Consider the following 17,949-nt stretch of genomic DNA (forward strand, 5'->3'; position numbering starts at 1 on the left):
TTTCCAGAGGGAAAGAAAGAGCGGTGGGTGGGAGGGAGGCAGAAGAGGGTAATGGGGTCAAATATATGGTGACTTAAACAGACTTGACTTCGGGTGGTGAACACAGTATAATATCCAGATGACACAGAACTGTATGCTTGAAACCTATATAATTTAATTAATCAATGTCACTCCAAGAAATTTAATATTTTTTCTAATTAGCCTTTGCAGATGGCTAGTGGGCATGCACAGAAAGGGCTCCAGTCTGTAGGACTAGATGAAATCACACAAATTTCAGCAGTCAACTGCTGAAAGCAAGCACACCCACTTTGGCTTTGCAGGATCAAGGGAAGGCCTAGTTTGTAGTAAATTGTCCAGAGGTCTAGGAAAAAAATACACCAACCATGGTGAAGGGTTTACAGCTTGAGTATGTCTGAGTACGTACTGACTGCACATCTGGCTAGAGCATTTCTTTTTCTTCCTTTAAGTAAGTTCTCACCTAAGTGTGCTAAAGCAATTATTCCATAAGCATTGTACTCTCTCTCTCTCTTCTAGCTTGGTTTAAGAAAAAGAGTCCAATTAAATAGAAGCCATGCATCTCTCTTCCTCCATCAGTCTTAGAGGAAACGGAACAATCTAGAATCACCTTGCTTTTACTGGACAGGAGCTAGTGGTTATAGTGAGGGAAATAAAAAAAACCCAACCATTGAGGTGTTGAGCTACGATACTGTACTTTCTTGTTCACATGTTATAAACCTAATTTAATCTGGTGACTTTCCTTATAAGGACAAAACAGTTAGCTAGAACAAAAGAAAACTTAACCAGAGGGATAATCTTTCCATACCAATTGCCAGTTATGTTCATCCTTAGGAAGAATGTAAGAGATCTCAAAAATAGCCTACACTTGACGCCGGGTGGGAGAACTGGGGAATTAATTATTTATGCAATGTATTTCATTCCGTTGATTTATCCATAACACTAGAAGAAAGAATTTTTTAAAAAGAAGGTTATGGTTAGTAATGTTTCATTGTCATAATATGAAGATGAAGCAGGGAGATTTGTAGCAAGCTGTTTCTAAATTAGTCCAATGCCTTTGTGCAATCCACTGAAAATAGGAAGGTGGCTAATCAATACATATAAAAATTTCTCATAAACTTCAGATAGCAAGATTTCAATAATATTGAGGAAAATTTGCAAGTCTAGGAATAAATTTAAGTATCTTAAAATAATGGAGCTTTATCTAGAAAGGCGAAGATATAAATGGAAAGAAATAAGATGTTCTTGTACATAGATAATGAAATATACATATTAAAAAGATTTGTTGTTCACCAATCTATGTATGAATTTAATTCTACCATAAAGTTTAAGTTAAAATTATGAATCAATAGCATAATTCACATTTCCTTCTTTCTTTAACAAACATCTACTGATAACTATGTGGAAAAATTTGGGCTGCCCCGCCGGGCCCTGCTCAGCGGTTGAGCATCGACCTAGGATCCAGGCGATCGGTGTTCTGTTCCTGGTCAGGGCACATGCCCAGGTTGCGGGATAGATCAATGACTCTCTCATCATTGATATTTCTATCTCTTTCTCTCCCTCTCCCTTCCTCTCTCTGAAGTCAATAGAGATATATTTAAAAAAAAAAAAATTGGGCTAAGTACTGCAGCTATAACAGTGAATGAAACACAACTCTGTCTTTTGAATTCTCTGAGAGAGTAAATATGAACAGATACATATAGAATTTAGTTTGTGAGTTTAATCAGAAACTCACATTCTAAAATAATTTCCTGTCCTAATTTCCTCAAATGCACAAATAATATATATCATCTCTGGGTGCTAAAGGAAACCTGCAGCACATTTTCTTAACAAGAAAGTGGTCAGAGTACATAGAAAGGACTGTAACAATTTGCCACAATTATATCAGAAAATTAACATAAAATTGAAGAAAAAAAATTTTATTGATTCCAGAAAGAGAGAAAGAGAGGGAGAGAGAGATAGCAGTATCAATGATGAGAGAGAGTCATCGATCAGCTGCCTCCTGCACAACCTCTGCTGGGGGTCGATCCCGCAACCTGGGCATGTGCCCTGACCCGGAATGGAACCGTGATATCCTGGATCCTAGGTCGATGCTCAACCTCTGAGCCACTCCGGCCAGGCCTGAAATTTATTACAATCATTCACAGACCTATTAAAAAGCAGACGTTTGAAAAATTTGATAAAATGGAGAATGCTCAACTCAAGGCATATTAAGTGAAAAAAACATGAATCTAATAACAATAAAAATTGATAGAGTTATCTAAAACTTAGCAATATTTTCTAAATACAGAATTTTCTATTTCAAATTTTAGTATTTCACATATTTCCTATATTTGAAATACAAAGTGGGACAAAAGTAGATATACAGTTGTGATGCAAATAAATAATACAATAATTAATCAATAATAATACAAGAATAAGTTCTGTTTTGCATACTCACAAGTATAAACCTACCTTTGCCCCACACTGTATGTTGATTTATAATCACAAAAGTAATAAACTCTGTTTTCAAACTACAATATTTAAAAGCCCATCTATAATAAGGATTATGATATCCATACTAAGGGGTTTTTTATAGGAGAGATTTCAAATATTAAATGTAAGGTCACCTTTATAGCCTCAATTTTGACATAAAACATTCTTAAATTCCTTTAAGAATCCATTATGCAGTAGTCATCAAATAAACTGTTCTAACCCTTTGTGGGTCATCTTGAAACTAACCTTCCTATTATGTGTTTTTAACATACAACACATTAGTTTCCCCTTGGAGACAGGCAATATGACAAATCCTATGCTTGAAGGTCTGTCCCAAGCCGAGGGGGCTGCCCCCTTGCAGGTTTGTGTACAGGATGCAGGTGCCTGGGGAGCAATGTGCACTCGCTGCACAAAAGTACACAGCTGTGTCTCCAGGCTGGGTGGCCGCGATTTGCAGGGAGAGATGCTTGGCCTCTTTATTCAATAACACAGTGAGTCTTCCATCTTCTTTTTTGTCCTTATTTGAACGAATGTCTATAATGAGCTGGGGGCCTTTTCCAGGTTCTGTCTTGTACCAAGGAAAGTAGCTTGAGGTACTGTCTGAATAAGAACAGGTGATAACAGCGGGGTTTCCCTCCTGGACACTCAGGGTAGAAGGACTCTGCTCCACTTTCTCTCCTCGGCTGACCCCTGTGCAGAAAGAAAGAGTCAGAGAAAGGAGAAGGGGGGCCATATCATTATGCTTCAGAATTTTCTTTTTCTACAGCAACTAAGGACACCTGAATAAAGCCAGTGTTGGCTCCTAAGAATATCCACTGACATACTCTGTTTCCCATAAACCCTCAACTCACAGTCCAGCTGCAGCCACAAGAACATGAAGGAAGCTCCAGTGGATGTCTTCATCATTCTTCCCACTTAGGATCGATTGTGGGCCTGCAATCTACAGCCAGGGGAGCTACTGCTGTTCCCAAGTCATCCCTCCTTTCCTCTGACAATCACAGGGTGTCTCATGTTCTCTACCAGCCAATAAGAAAAGGCTGAGCTACTGCCAAAGTCTATTCCTTCAGAATCCACTAAAATGAACCCGCCACACATTCTGCATCAGCAGAGGTGCACTGCCATCCTGTGGCCACATCTCTAACTACAGAACTCGTTGGGTACATGTTCTTCTCTTACCCTGTGCCTATGGGGGACTCGGGTGCATAAAAACAGCAATAGGTCAAACAAATTAAGTCAGGACAGAGAATAACGGAGAACATGGAGATCAAGGTTTATATTTCTGCACACTACTGAGACATTGTTAATATTTGGGAAAGAGTCAGATGCTCTTGGTATTTATTCAAGGATGGCCTGAGTTTACATGTAGTTTGAAATCAGGAAAACACCATGATTCACTTTCTTAAACAAAGAAAATATAAAACATTTCTTTTTAGCTAAATCTACCATCATCGTTTTCTATTATAAAGAAAACTCTTTCTAAAACAAACATGTAAGTCAAGCAGCAGAGTCCGAAGGAGGAGATCATTCTATATTTGAGGTGCCTACACATTCCATCTGCTCCTCTAAGCTGGTCTTGCCTGTGGCCTTGTTATTCCCAGAGAACTGACAGCACCAACAGTCCAAATGAGGGATCTCCCCTCAATTAATGACCATGATGAAAAGTAAAACATTAAATCTAAATTATAAGGGAGCAGGGGGATCTCTTCCATGAGCTATTACTATTTCAACCACGGGAAACAATTTGACCCATAGATAGGGTTGCGTCACAGTGAGAAATCTGACAAGCCTTAAGAAGTCTATCCTAATGTTGTGTCTCATATTCTGCAAAATGTTGAAAGAATGCACCTTCTGAGAAAACATCCAGATGCAGACTCAGGAAGTATAAACACATGTAACTTTATTCTTGAGGTGGTTTCATTTTCTGTATTAAAATGGGTGGCATATCCTAAAATGCAATTACTGACTCATATCCTTAGTGGGATTTCTTCTAAAGTAGAAGCTGACTCTCCTGGCATCAATTCTTGCTTCCCTGGGCATTGCTTTTCTCCCAAACTCCACTCTAGTGTTCTTTCCCCAAGACATTGATAAAATGCCTCAGTATTGTGAGTTTCCAGAATTATCTTTCTCTGTCAAAACCCCTTTCATGTCCAATTTAATCTCTTGGAATTTTCTCATTACCTCTGTGAGAATAAATCTGGGGGAATGTAAGTATTGCATCAGTCTACTAAGGGAATAGTACAAACAGAAACTGGCCCTAGAGAACGGATAATGAGAAATGGTCCCTGGGGTACCAAGACTACCTCACTTCCAGAAGTGGGAGCTCCTCTCCTGTGATTTGAACTCACTGGTCCTCTGGAATTACAAAGAGTAAATCTGATCTCTCTTCTGCATCTCACACCCTTGAAGATTTAAAGACACTATGCTGGAGATTATCACCTCAGTGTGTGTGTGCGTGTGTGTATAAAATGTGTGTTTTTTATGTAAAACTTCCTGATTTTGAGCATCTCCCATTCTCTCATTCATTCCCCATAAGATAAGATTTCTCAACTCTTCTTTGGGTAAACTTTCCTGTTTTTAGAGACATACTTAGTCAATATTTGCCCCTTTGAAGTACGGCGTACAAAACTGAATGAAATGGTGTGAAAACGACCATTCGTATAAAAACCAGTGTTTCTTTCATTAACTATAGCACAGGTGTAGCCATCCCTTGGAAAATATTCTGTTTCATGATTGCTTTATAGAATATTGTTTTACTTATTGTTACAGTGTTGGCCTGGAAAACCTTTATTTTGCAACTTCATAGACTGCATGAGACTTTCAGTTCCATTTATCATTTTGAGTTATGGTCATTATACTCATATCCTCACTTCAAGGAACATCCTCTTGGGTTAACGAGTATATTAGCTACTTCCAGGGAAGAACATAGAGATACATCTGTATGTTGAAAATGGCACCATCACCTTTGGCTTCCTCTTACAGAAGCCAGTGAGTGATGGACTGGTTACTAATACAATAACAGTGGCTCAGCCTTAGTCTCCTTTCCTGCCTAAGGTGTCAAACATCTACACAAATTGGAATTCTCTATTCCAGTGGTCAAATGATTGACCATGGCTTTCCCAGACCCATATGTAGAGATCTAAGTAGCTGTACTTGCACACACAGTTTCTCTTTGCTCAGAAATATGGTCCCGCAAGATGGAAACAAAATAAGGAATACTAAAACGGAAGTGAGATGATCTAATTTCTTTCTACTCACAGCTCATTTACTAATTGTTCCAACTTGCATCTTCTATTTTGTTGCTGTTTTTGTAAAATAAGGTTGGACCAGCAAATATTTAAGGGCTCTTGGAGCTTTAAAATTTTTTAGACTATTTTTTAATCTTCCTCAGTATTAGCTAATTTTTTCCTTTATTTGAATATATTGGGGCCACATGGGCTAACAAAATTATACAGGTTTCAGGTGCACAATTCCACTGCACATCATCTGTACACTGTATTGTGTGTTCACCACCCTAAGTCTCTGTCCATCACCATTTATTCTACCTATGCCCCCTTCCACCTCCCCACACTCCCCTTTCCAGTAATCACTACACTGTTGTCCTTGTCCATGAGTTTTTTCTCTTTTGTTTATTTTATGCTCAATCCCTATACCTCACCCAAAACCAGCCCCCCTCCCACAGCTGTCAGCCTGCTCTTTCTCTATGAATCTGTCTCTATTTTGTTTGCTAATTCATCTTGTTCATTAGATTCCACATATGAGTGAAATCATATGGTACTGTACTCCTGTATTTATTTCAGCATTACTCACAATGGCCAACATGGAAAAAACCTGTGTCCTTCAACAGGTGATTGGATAAAGAAGTGGTGGTACATCCATACAATGGAATACTACTCAGAGGTGAAAACTAATATAACATTGCCTTTTGCAACAACATGGATGGATGTTTAGAGTATCATGTTAAATGAAAACATCAGATGGATAAAGACAAGAACCGTATGACTTCACTAATATGTGGGATGTAAAACAGAAAGCAACAAATGAACAAACAAAACAAAACAAACAAACTTACAGACACAGACAACAGTGTGGTGATTACCAGAAGGGAAGGAGGTTGGGGGGAGGTTGAAGAAGGGAAAGGGGATCAAATATATGATGACAGAAGGAGACTAGAGACTGGGTGGTGAGCATACAATGTAATATACAGATGATGTATTATAGAATTGTACACGTAAAACTTTGTAATTTTATTAATCAATGTTACGTCAATAAATTTAATTTTTTAAATGACCTAAATGGATAATTTTGTTAGTGATTCATGTAAACATGTTGTACAAATTCATCGATAGAAATCATTTCAATTAGGTGATGCAAAAGAGTGTTCTATACCAGGTAACTCAGAATAGAAGTTCTCATGTCACCAAAGTCGTCAATGATTTAGTAATATTGTGAGTTCATACAAGTCACTTATGCTCTACAATTCTCACTTTATTCATGCATAAAAGGACAGAGAGTCTTATTTAAAGGATGTTATCAGTACTGAAATAGGTAAAATATGTAATAAGCTGAACTGAGTGCCTAATCTTCACACAAATTATTTTTCTTATATTTGCTATTTCCAGGAATCAGTAAGCCTAATATAAATTTTAAAAACTATTATACAGGCTCCTTTTTTTCCCTAGAAAGCAGAAAACTCTGCAGTTAACTAAAAAAAAGAAGAAGAAGAAGAGGAGTTTTGACCACCCTGTATTTTCCAAGCCTTTTCCAGAGTAATTTATATATCATTTGTGTGCTACCTGCAAGGGGACCTCCTTTAACAAGGTATTGGATGTTGGCATCTTTATCAGTTGTTTTAATGGTTCCATAGTAGAGCTTTTTGCTTGCAAAGAGATTTCTGGGAAGAAAAGGAGCAGAAAACCAAATGAAATGATAGTGTTGAAGAGTCTAATTTTAGGAGGAAAAAAGTGATGGAACGTAAATTTGAAAATCCAAAGATGTGCAAAGCTACTGTGGGGCAACAGGCCTGCCTGTGGAGGGGGAGGGGCTGCGGGCCCAGCTGCAGTTTGGGTGCAGGCTGCAGGTCACCTGGCAGCACTGTGCCTGCGCTGCACAGAAGTAGGTGGCTGAGTCCCCCAGCTGGGAGGCTGTGATGGTCAGGGTACTGTACTGGTCCTTAGAGTTCATTGTGGAGCTTAACCTTCCATCCTGCTTTGTCCCTGAAGTCATGAAAAACAGGCTGGTGAGGCCGCCCCCAGGATTCTGTCGGAACCACTGCATATAGTTCACTGTGGTGGAAAAACTGCACTTCAGAGTAGAATTAGTTCCCTCCTCGAGGATCAGAGTTGAAGGACTCTGCTCCACCGTCAACCCTCTCACCCCTGTTTGGAAAGAGAAAAACAAACACAAATGATATCACTGGGGATGATAAGTTTTCAAACCTGTAAAATATCCCAAGAAATACCTAGGTAGGAGCTCTGTGCCAGCTCTCCCTTCCCCCTCCCAACTGAGCTGTGGAACACTCCCCAGTTCTCCACCTGGGAAGACCCCAACTCACAGCAAACATGGGCCCACAGAAGCACCAGCAGAGCTCCCAGGTGTCTCTCCATGGCTTCTTGCCCAGTGGTTGGGGTGCCTGTGTCCTTGCTCTGGAGAGTGTGGAGTCCTGGACCAGGAAAATTTTGCTCCTTCTCTCAGTATGTTCCACCAGACTCACTGAGCACCCATCACCCGTCAGCTCTGTCATTCATCTTAACAGCAAACTCCACCCACAGCGGCCCAGGGAGATGGCACAGCCATCTGGGTACAATTAGTGCAGGAGGGTAAAGAGCAATATTTACAAAGTATGAAGACATAGAGGGGTTGGTTTTGTTTTTGTTTTTTTAATCCTTACCCAAGGATACCTTTCCAGTTGCTTTTCAGAGAGAGTGGAAGGGGGAGACAAGGGGAGAGAGAGAGAAACATCAATGTGAGAGAGACACACATATTGGTTGCCTCCCACACACACTCTGACCGGGGCGGGGTTGAGCCCGCAACTGAGGCACTGCCCTTGACCAGAGTGGACAGTCCCACACTCCAACCACTGAGCCAAATGGGTTAGGGCAACATAAAGGGTTTTAAAAAAAACAACATTACAGCCCTGCCTGAGTGGCTCAGCGGTTGAGCATCGACCTAGGATCCAAGACATCGCGCTTCCATTCCTGGTCAGGGCTCATGGGGAGGTTGTGGGCTTGATCCCCAGTCGGGGGCGTGCAGGAGGCAACTGATCAATGACTCTCTCATCATTGATGTTTCTCTCTCCCTCTCTCTCTCTCTCTCTCTCCTTTCCTCTCTCTGAAATCAATAAAGATATATATATATTTTTTAAAAACCAACAAAATATATATATATATATATATGAGAAATCTGTGAAATTGTGTGTGAGGAAAGGTGGGTGATGTTTCTGGAAAAATCAGTGTGTCTCAGTGGATTATGTAGAACCTTGAAGAATCGTAGGAGGACTGACCCCAGTACCCAAATTGCATAGCTTGACAGAATTTGAGAATTCAGTTATATGAACATTCTGATAAACTATCTGATAACATTTATTATGTATTACAGATGTAAATTATTTTCTTGACATCAGGAGAGTTCTAGAAACCAAGACATACAGTCTCCATATGCAGAAAAAATAATTCCAACAAAATTTGCTTGGTGAAAAAGAGAACATGTGCATAATGTTCACTCTGCCTTAATTTCCCCCTCTCCCCTTCTCCTATCCAACTCTTGGGCACCCTGCCAACCCACATAGCTGATTCTGGTCCAACCACACTTTGCTGGTTAAATTAAATATTGTCCTCTCCTTTTTCTTCCAGTTTTGTTCTTTATTTTTCTTGTTTTCTTCTTTTCCATTTATTCTTGTTCCTTCTACTTTCAGGGAGATACAGGAAAAGGTAAGAATAATTTCTGGGTCAGTCAGTTTGGGCGTTTTAGTCATAACAATTAAAAAATTGAAAACAGGTTATGAAGATTTTCTGTTGAGCTTCCATGCTCACAATGACCAGTAACATTCTTACTCCTGGCCCTCTGTTCAGATAATCAATCTCACAGTGGGTTTATATATTATGGACTCCAGATCTCTGATGTTTACATACAGTGGCAGAGCCCAAAAACTGAGATAAACTACAGAAACACTGTTAATCCCCTCCTCACTTTTGCTGTCTATAATTTCACTTGTTCACATGTTCTCTGGTCTCCTTACTTAACTGCTCAAACCTCAGAACCATCATAGAGTCATTTCTTGCAAAGCCAACCTTGCCTGCCCCCTAGTGGACCAAAACCATCAACAGAGAGAATTTCAGGCCAGCTAACTCAGCAGTCACACAGCCCCAGACCCATTCTCTGTTTCCTGAAAACTGAATGTGGATTGTTAGAAAACAAAGTGACTGCCTAGACTAATGGAGATTAAAAATGAACCCAATCCACCTATATGATCTTATTAACCAATGCTACCCCAATAAATATAATTAGAAAGAACCAAATCTTACTTTCAAATGTCATTTCATGAAAATAATTATCTTAAAATTATTTGATAAATCTCATCTTGTGCTATTTACTCAATTTATTTAACTTAGATTGCAATAAATCTAGAAAAATTTATTGATGTTATAGTGTAAATGAGGTAATTCACTAAATCTTAAGAATATATAAAAGAGACATACTAATTTACAGCTATTGGGGAAGGCAAAAAAATATATAACTGTAATACACTCAAGAAGGACCCTAAAAGGACTGAAAACTAGAAGTTATATGATCCCAGAGGAAGAAAACTGTTTGTACTTGGGGTGCTTGAACAAAATCTTATGAAGAAGGTGTCATTTCCTCCTTTTCCCCTTTATCAGTGAAAAGAATAAAGAATGTGAACTTTTATAAAGGCTATGACTATTAATTTTAACAAAACGGGGAATTCACAAATATATGAATTACCAAAAATAATAAAACATTACATATAGACTAAAATCCTCTTTGAATACCACTCCCAAGTCCCACTCTTCCATCAGTTATTACTCTAATTCTTTCCTTATTCTCCTCAATTTGAAGTGGCTACTTTTGGGGTTTTGTACTATAGATTTAAATAAACAGAAAATATACAATATTTTATTTATACTTTATTATAATAGACATATTGTGCATATGTTTCTGTAATTTGTTTTATGAACTCAATAATGAATTCAAGTCTTATTATGTTAACACACATAGATCCTCCTGCTGAATTATACCCCATATTATGGATATACTACTGTGTATATAGCCCTTCCCCTATGGACAAACAATATGTTGATTTTTATCTATGAAATACCCACTACAACAAACCTTTTTGAACATTTGTCTTTATTCACATGTGCACGGGTTTCTCCCAGAGCAGATACCAGGAAGAAACTAAGGAATGAGCCCTGAAAACAGCAGGTGAAAAATCACTCCAGGCAATGGGAAGAACAGGGGCACAGGCTCTGGGGGAGAATGGAGTGAATATTGCTCTGATCATTGTGTTGGATGGTTTTCTATCTTGTTCTTCTTAATGTGCATTGGAACTGTAGTTTCTGAGCTGATTTCATAAAACTCTCTCTGAAACTACTGTCCTAATATGCAGCTGGTATGTCATTTGTTCAACCAGCCACTGAGGTCATTCTAAAGATAATAAATCAGCAAGAGAAAAAGTCCTCCCAAGGACATGGAGTGAGGTATAGAACAGGGGAAGTGTTATAGGAAAACACACACACACACACACACACACACACACACACTCAAATAATTCAAAGATTCTGGTGTAAGAAGAGAAATCACTTTACATTTTCCAATCAACAGAGAGAAAAAGGAAAACTTTACCAATGCAACAGAAGACAGACTAAAAAGGAAAAAAAGCAAGAGCATATGGAGCAAAACCAAAATATTAGAAATGACCCCAAATATATCAGTAATCAAAATATATATATAAAGCAATTATTTCATTATATCGAAATAACAAATCTTATTACATATTGCTTAAGAGAAAACCCTAAAGAAAACAACCAAGAAAGCTGAGCACATAGGATGGGATCCTTGCTGCTGCCCCTCTGCACAAAGACTGAAGCTGCACCCACCCAATGAAGCCACCACACCCACCAAAGAGACATCCCAAAGGAAGGTCAACACTGCTGAAGAGACAGTCAAAGGCGACTCCAAGAGAACACCAGGTTAGTGAACTAAGTTAACTCCTACAACATGAGATCTAACCAAAAAAAAACAACAGAGGTTAAAAAACTAATATTCAGATAGAAAAAAAACACACAAGAAATAAAGGAAAACTGGCAGAGATGAAACATTAAGGAGAAATTAAAATTTACAAAAAGGGATAAAACTAAAATTAAGATAACTCTATACCTTTATATAGCAGACCATAAGGAAGCCAAGTGTTCACAACAGCTTTTACATTTTTATCAGTGGTCCCTCAACTTTCATTCTTTCACATTTTGAAACATTTTATGAACTATTTCTAACCCCTCTAAAAACACAGTAAGAGAAAGTGGGGAAAACCTTATCATCATAACTATGTGTAATAATTTTGTGCACAAGGACTTAGTAAAAAGTTGAATCAAGGCAGGTTTTAACTGTCTTGCTTGTAAACCTCACATTTATTTACTAAGAGGTCCAATTTTAATAACATATTATATGAAATCTATCATAAAACAAAGTTTGGAGTCATATCAGTACATATAAAATATCTTAGACATTTAACTAATTTCTTTTTATTTCCATGTTTTAGTGCATTATTTGCTAAATAAAAGCCTTCCTTTGTCTTAGATGTCCCTGTACATATGGAAGTCTACTTATACTAACAACTCTATTAACGTGCTTAAAAGATTGGAAATTTATATTAAATGTACTGTGTATTTGATATCAATAGTAAAATTCATTGCAGTGGATCAAACAGCCTTAGACCCTCAGCAGCCAGGCCCCATGTTCTGCTGAGAGTTTGCTCAGCCGCCCCTGCCGCTCTGTCGCTGTGTGGCTCGGTGCACAGTAGTACATTGCCGAGTCTGACTCATGGACCTAGCTTTTCTCCAAATGGAAGGTGTTTGGTTGTTTGCAGTATGTGTCTTCAAAACCTTTGTTGTGTCCCTTCTCATCCAGCCTTGTGGCTTTCAGAAGGAGCTGTGGACCTTCTCCGGGATGCTGAACATACCAGAATAGAGCAGGGTACTGTATGGTTTCGTAGGAGCAGCTCTCAGTCAGGGAAGCCTCTTCTGAGAGGATCAGTTGACCTTCTGTCTGGGTCACTGAGTCTCCACCAGTTTGTCCTGGGGAAAAATAAAAGAGAACTCTGTCACCTTGGACATGAAGCTCTTAAATAAAATTAAAGTTGAAAAATTTGCTGACATAATAGAAGAAAGTATTCATATTTTAAGAAGCATGTTACTTACCAAGCATTAAGAGTAGCACAGTCACTCTACAGTGTCACCTAAATAATGTTCTTGACTCTTAACGTGAAGAAATATTGAAGTCACAGTGAAATGATAAACTGAAGTCTGCATTTCACACAGGAAATGTATTTGTATTAAAAGCTGTGCCTCTGGTGGACAGGGACTGGAATGGGATGCATTTTCTTAGGCTCCCCTGCTCCCACCCCCCAAGTAGCAGTATGTTCTCATCTATGACTTTATGAGGCACATGTCAGTTTTCAGGTGCCTTGAGAAACACAAACCATGACTATCCTATGTTCTCAGGTCTTTTTTTTCTTAGGACAATACCTGACATGGAAGTACTTTAACACAGCATGTAGGGTATTTCTACAGTTGGAAGATATCCATTTTCTTGACCATTTTAATACAGTACTTATATTCTCATGTACCCATTGTGGGCCTGTCTATAATCCACTGAATGTCAGAAAGAGTTTGGAATTGAAATCAGAGGAAGGAATAAAATGTCAAGTCATTGCTGAGTGATTATTTGCTTCTCAGCACTGTACCCCCAAATAGAACAGTGACTGACATTTGTTATGTGCCTACTAAATATTTGCTAAGTTAAACCAAAATAAGCAGCCTTTCATTGAAAATTCACTAGTACATGACATACAATATTTCCTCAGTCTTAATATTATCAGTTCTTAGAAATGTTATCTTTTTTCTAAGAATTTTCAGGAGGAAAAAATTACCTATATTACCAATAGTCAAATATTTCTAAATTTCAGAATCATTTTTTAAGTTATTTATCCTAGACAGAAGAAACATCATAATTGAAGTTAGAAAATCAATAAAGAGTGATCTTAGATCAATATCTTAATCTCCCACTATTTTGTTCATTCCAAGGTAAAATAGCTAACTAATGTGTCAGGCAAGGAGTATTAACCTTACAGCTTTAATGTAGGTCTAGCATAAAAAATGCTTTCTACTACCACTTATCTGCCACATTCTGTGGCCAAACTTTAATCAAATAATTTACCCCCAAAGTGTAGACAACCCAGGAGATGTGGACTTATGTTAAAAGCCTTGATCATAAGTTAGAACTCTCTTCATTATCAGCTATCAAATTATTACAGAAATACTAGCTGATATTCACACAAAATCTGATAGCAAAATTGGTGTGTGAGTGATCTAAAATTATAGATTCTGGGATCTCAACACCAATTTCATGAAAGATTTCCAGGATTGAGACTCACTAATATAAAAATCTTAAAGCTGCCTCAGGTGGTTTTGCTACAGCCAACCTGATACCCATTTACAAGATTTCATTTGTGGTAATGCCCAAGAAAGACCAAGGTGGTCCTCACAGACCAGGGAGAAAGTCTACGGTCAACATGGAGAAATAAATGTCCCTATGACTTCACAAATTTTTAAAAACTTGTCATTTTCTATGAGATGTCAGCAGCAAAAGCAAGCAATTTTTTCAGTTCTCTATTTATGATCATTCGTTTTATACAACAAGACAAAAATCTCTGAGAATTATCAGGATAAAGTTCTCGAGGACACATCTTTCTGTAAGGCCTTGCAAACGTTTATCTATGGACATGTGGATGGAAACTTAGTTCAGGCCTGTTTCCTGGAGTTTTCCATAAACAGATTCATATCTAGGGGATTCATAAGTCCTCTGAGTAAACATGTGAATAGTCTCCCAGATGTGGACTCAAGAAATTCTTGCCCAGCCCTGCCTAGTAACTCAATTGGCTAGAGCATCATCCCAGTCAGGGCACATACAAGGATTAACAAGTGAATGCATAAATTAATGAAACAACAACTTCATATTTCCCTCTGTCTCCCTTCCTTTCTCTCTCTAAATTATAAATAAATAAATAAATAAATAAATAAATAAATAAATAAATAAATAAATAAATAAAAATAATTTTAAAGAAAAGATACTTAACTTCTCCACCTTCCAGGATACATTGTCAGAACCTGCCACAAAACTAGGTTAGAAAGGAATTCTGAGAAAGCAGCTACAAACTTCTATTCTGATATACAAGAGGAAAAATAAATAAATTGGGATGATGCTGGGTTGAAAGTAAACAGTGCAGCACATGAGTTTAGAAAGTTGTTGTGTATACTTTAAAATAACACATAATTTAAAGCTAATGAGAACCAATAGGAGAAATATTTTGCGTTTCATGTCACACAAGAAAACTTGTGCCAGAAGCCATTCCATCCTCGCTGCTTGACACAGTCCTTCAAGGAGGAGACCTCTACACAGCCAGTGCTCCATGGGACTTGGCGGATGGCAGATCCCTCTTTCCATGCTTGTTCCCCTCCCTGACACTCTGTGTCCTTACCCGAGTCACTGCACCAGAAAAGGGCATCGCCCTAGCTGGAAACTTTTCCCTAGCAGGGGAGTCAGCTGGGACTGGAAAGACAATGATTCAGTAAAAGCCCTAAGGAGTCCGGGAAAATCATGTGCCGCTTATGAGGAACTCAGGCTGTCAGCAGAGAGTTTAGGACTTGTTAGGCCCATTACCGCAGGAAGCTCCCCACCAGGGAAGAGGCCTGGGTCGGGGCCCCTGCTGACTCGGCGGCGCAGGGCCATCCACAGGGAGGCCACCAGTGAGTCCCCACTAAGGAATGTATTACTGGGGGATGTTCATATTAATGGAAAACTCTGGGAATCCCCACAAGGAAAGAGCGGTCTAGGAAAGAGTATTTCAGTCTACACCTGAACCCTTATCATACACAGGATATCACACTGAGAACCGGCTGCTGTGGGGAATGTCAGCGGGGAGACTGAGGCAGGTGCCAGACAGGCGGGCAGTCGCCACAGCTAAAGACAATCACCCACAAGCTCCAGAGCCCTCACTTAGGACTCGCAGCACCTTCACATAAGAAAAGCTGGCTGAGTTAGTCTCCTTTTAGCTCTGTGGCAGAGCAATAGAATAGTAACTTCAGAATATAAATAACAAAGTAGAGATTAACTTGTAGAATAGCCTATAGAAATATAAACAATAGATAAGACTAAAATTAACACACCTAAACAGATGTAAATTCTTTAGCAAAGGTCAGATAAGAAGATATATTCATTTACTGTGAAAGGCCAAAACCGAAACCAGAACAAAGCATGATGTCATGTTGTTTAACCAGCAATAAAATCAAATAGTATAAATACAGTTGTAACAAGGCAATAAGAGAAGAAGCTGATTGTCCTGATGCTCTGAACGCTGTCTCCGTGGCCTTCCTTCATTCTTCCCTGACGCCGTCCACATCTTTGGGGACCCCTGGACCGCTGGAGCTGGACCCCAGCAAACTTGTACAGAATTAACGGGAGATATTTGTTCAATTTTTATTTTAATGGCTTTGTAAATGCATAACTTTCATAAAAATAAACTGTCTCTTTAAAGTAAGAAATTTTATGAGATTAGACATTTATATACAGTTGTGTAGCCATACCACAATCAAGATAACAAACATATGCATCTCCCCCAAAGTCTCTCTCTGTCTCTTTGTAATCCTTCCCTCAATCTTCTCCCCACCACCCATTCCCATGTCAGGCAACATCTGTCACAAAATAGTTAGCATATATTAATATTTCATAGAAATGGAATCATATGTACTCTTTTGCCTGGCTGCTTTCTCTCATCATAGTTATTTTGGAATTCTTCCATGGTCCCATAAGTATTAATGGTTCAGTCTTTTTTGTTGCTGAGTAGTAAGTATTCCATCATAGAGAGAATAAAACAATTTTTTTATTCACCTGTTGATGTATATTTCCATTGGTCCTAACTTGGGGCTGTTACAAATAAAGCTGCTATGAACATTTGTGTGTAAGATTTAAAAACAAGCAAACATAGGCTCTCATTTCTCTATGGTCAATACCTGAGAGTGGAATGACTGGATCATATGAGAGGTATGCATTTGACTTTGTTTAACTTATCTATTTGTTCTAGTAGCATTGTTGTAGATACCCTTGGATTTTTGACTGGACAATTATGATGTCTGTGAATTAAGATAGGTTCACTTCTTCCTGTCCGAATTGTATGAGTTTTCCTTCTTTCTCCTGCCTGATACCTACTGACTAGAACCTCTGGTACAATATTAAATACAAGAGATAAGAGCCAAAATTCCTGATCTTAGGGGAAAAGCATCCAGTCTTGCATCATCCAGTATGACATTTGATACAAGTTTGTTGTAGAGGCCTTTCATGAAATTGAAGAAATTGTCTTTGATTCTGAATTCACTGAGAGTTTGTAATGAGGACCAGAGGCTGAATTTGTCAAATGTTTTTCTGTAACTACTGAGGTTACTCTCATTAATTGATCAACTGATGATTAATAACCTCTTTGGATACATTATTGATAAACTGTCACAAAAAAATTTTAAAGAAGACATCGTTCTTCCACTTAACAAATAATGAAGCAAAGCTCCCAAGGGTCTAGAAAGCACATGCAGAGCTAATAGTTTTTAACACAGTTCCCTCTGAGAGCAAAAATCTGTTTCTTAGTTTTTTCACTACTGATTATTTTCAGAGAACACCTGAGAGAAAGACTAGAGGGTGGCAAAATTACTTCATTTTTAAAATTTATCTTTGTTGTTGAAAGTCATAAAGATATCCCCTTTTTCTCCCCATTGATCCCCTCCACCATGCACACCTGCCCCCAGGCCTTCATCACACTATTGTCTGTGTCCATGGGTTATGCATATATGCATATAAATTCTCAGGTTAATCTCTCCTCACCTACCCACCCACCCCTGCTTTCCCTTTGAGATTTGTGCCTGTTCCATGCTTCTAAGTCTCTGGATTTATTTTGTTCATTGGTTTATTTTGTTCATTAGAGTCTGCATATGAGTAAGATCATGTGATACTTGTCTTTCTCTGACTGGCTTATTTCGCTTAGCATAATACTCTTTAGGTCCCACCATGGTATCTCAAAGAGTAAGGGATCTTTCTGTTTTATAGCTGCATAGTATTCCATGGTGTAAATGTCCTGGAAGAGGCTTGATAGTTTTCAATCGTCTTGAACTTGTAGAGACT

The 17,949-nt window shown here is 38.5% G+C and overlaps 1 gene segment (V, D, J or C); it reads right to left on the minus strand.

Moving 5' to 3' along the window:
• Positions 1–8,201, minus strand: part of LOC308556969 (T-cell receptor alpha chain constant-like) — a 543,909-nt gene extending 535,708 nt beyond the window's left edge. The window contains exons 1-2 of the C gene segment in view: positions 8,042–8,201; positions 7,583–7,865 (exon numbers count right to left, since the gene is read on the minus strand).
• Positions 8,202–17,949: the final 9,748 nt, after the last annotated feature.

The sequence above is a fragment of the Miniopterus schreibersii genome (genome assembly GCF_964146895.1).
Source record: "Miniopterus schreibersii genome assembly, chromosome: 1".
In the NCBI taxonomy this organism is placed as follows: Eukaryota; Metazoa; Chordata; class Mammalia; order Chiroptera; family Miniopteridae; genus Miniopterus; species Miniopterus schreibersii.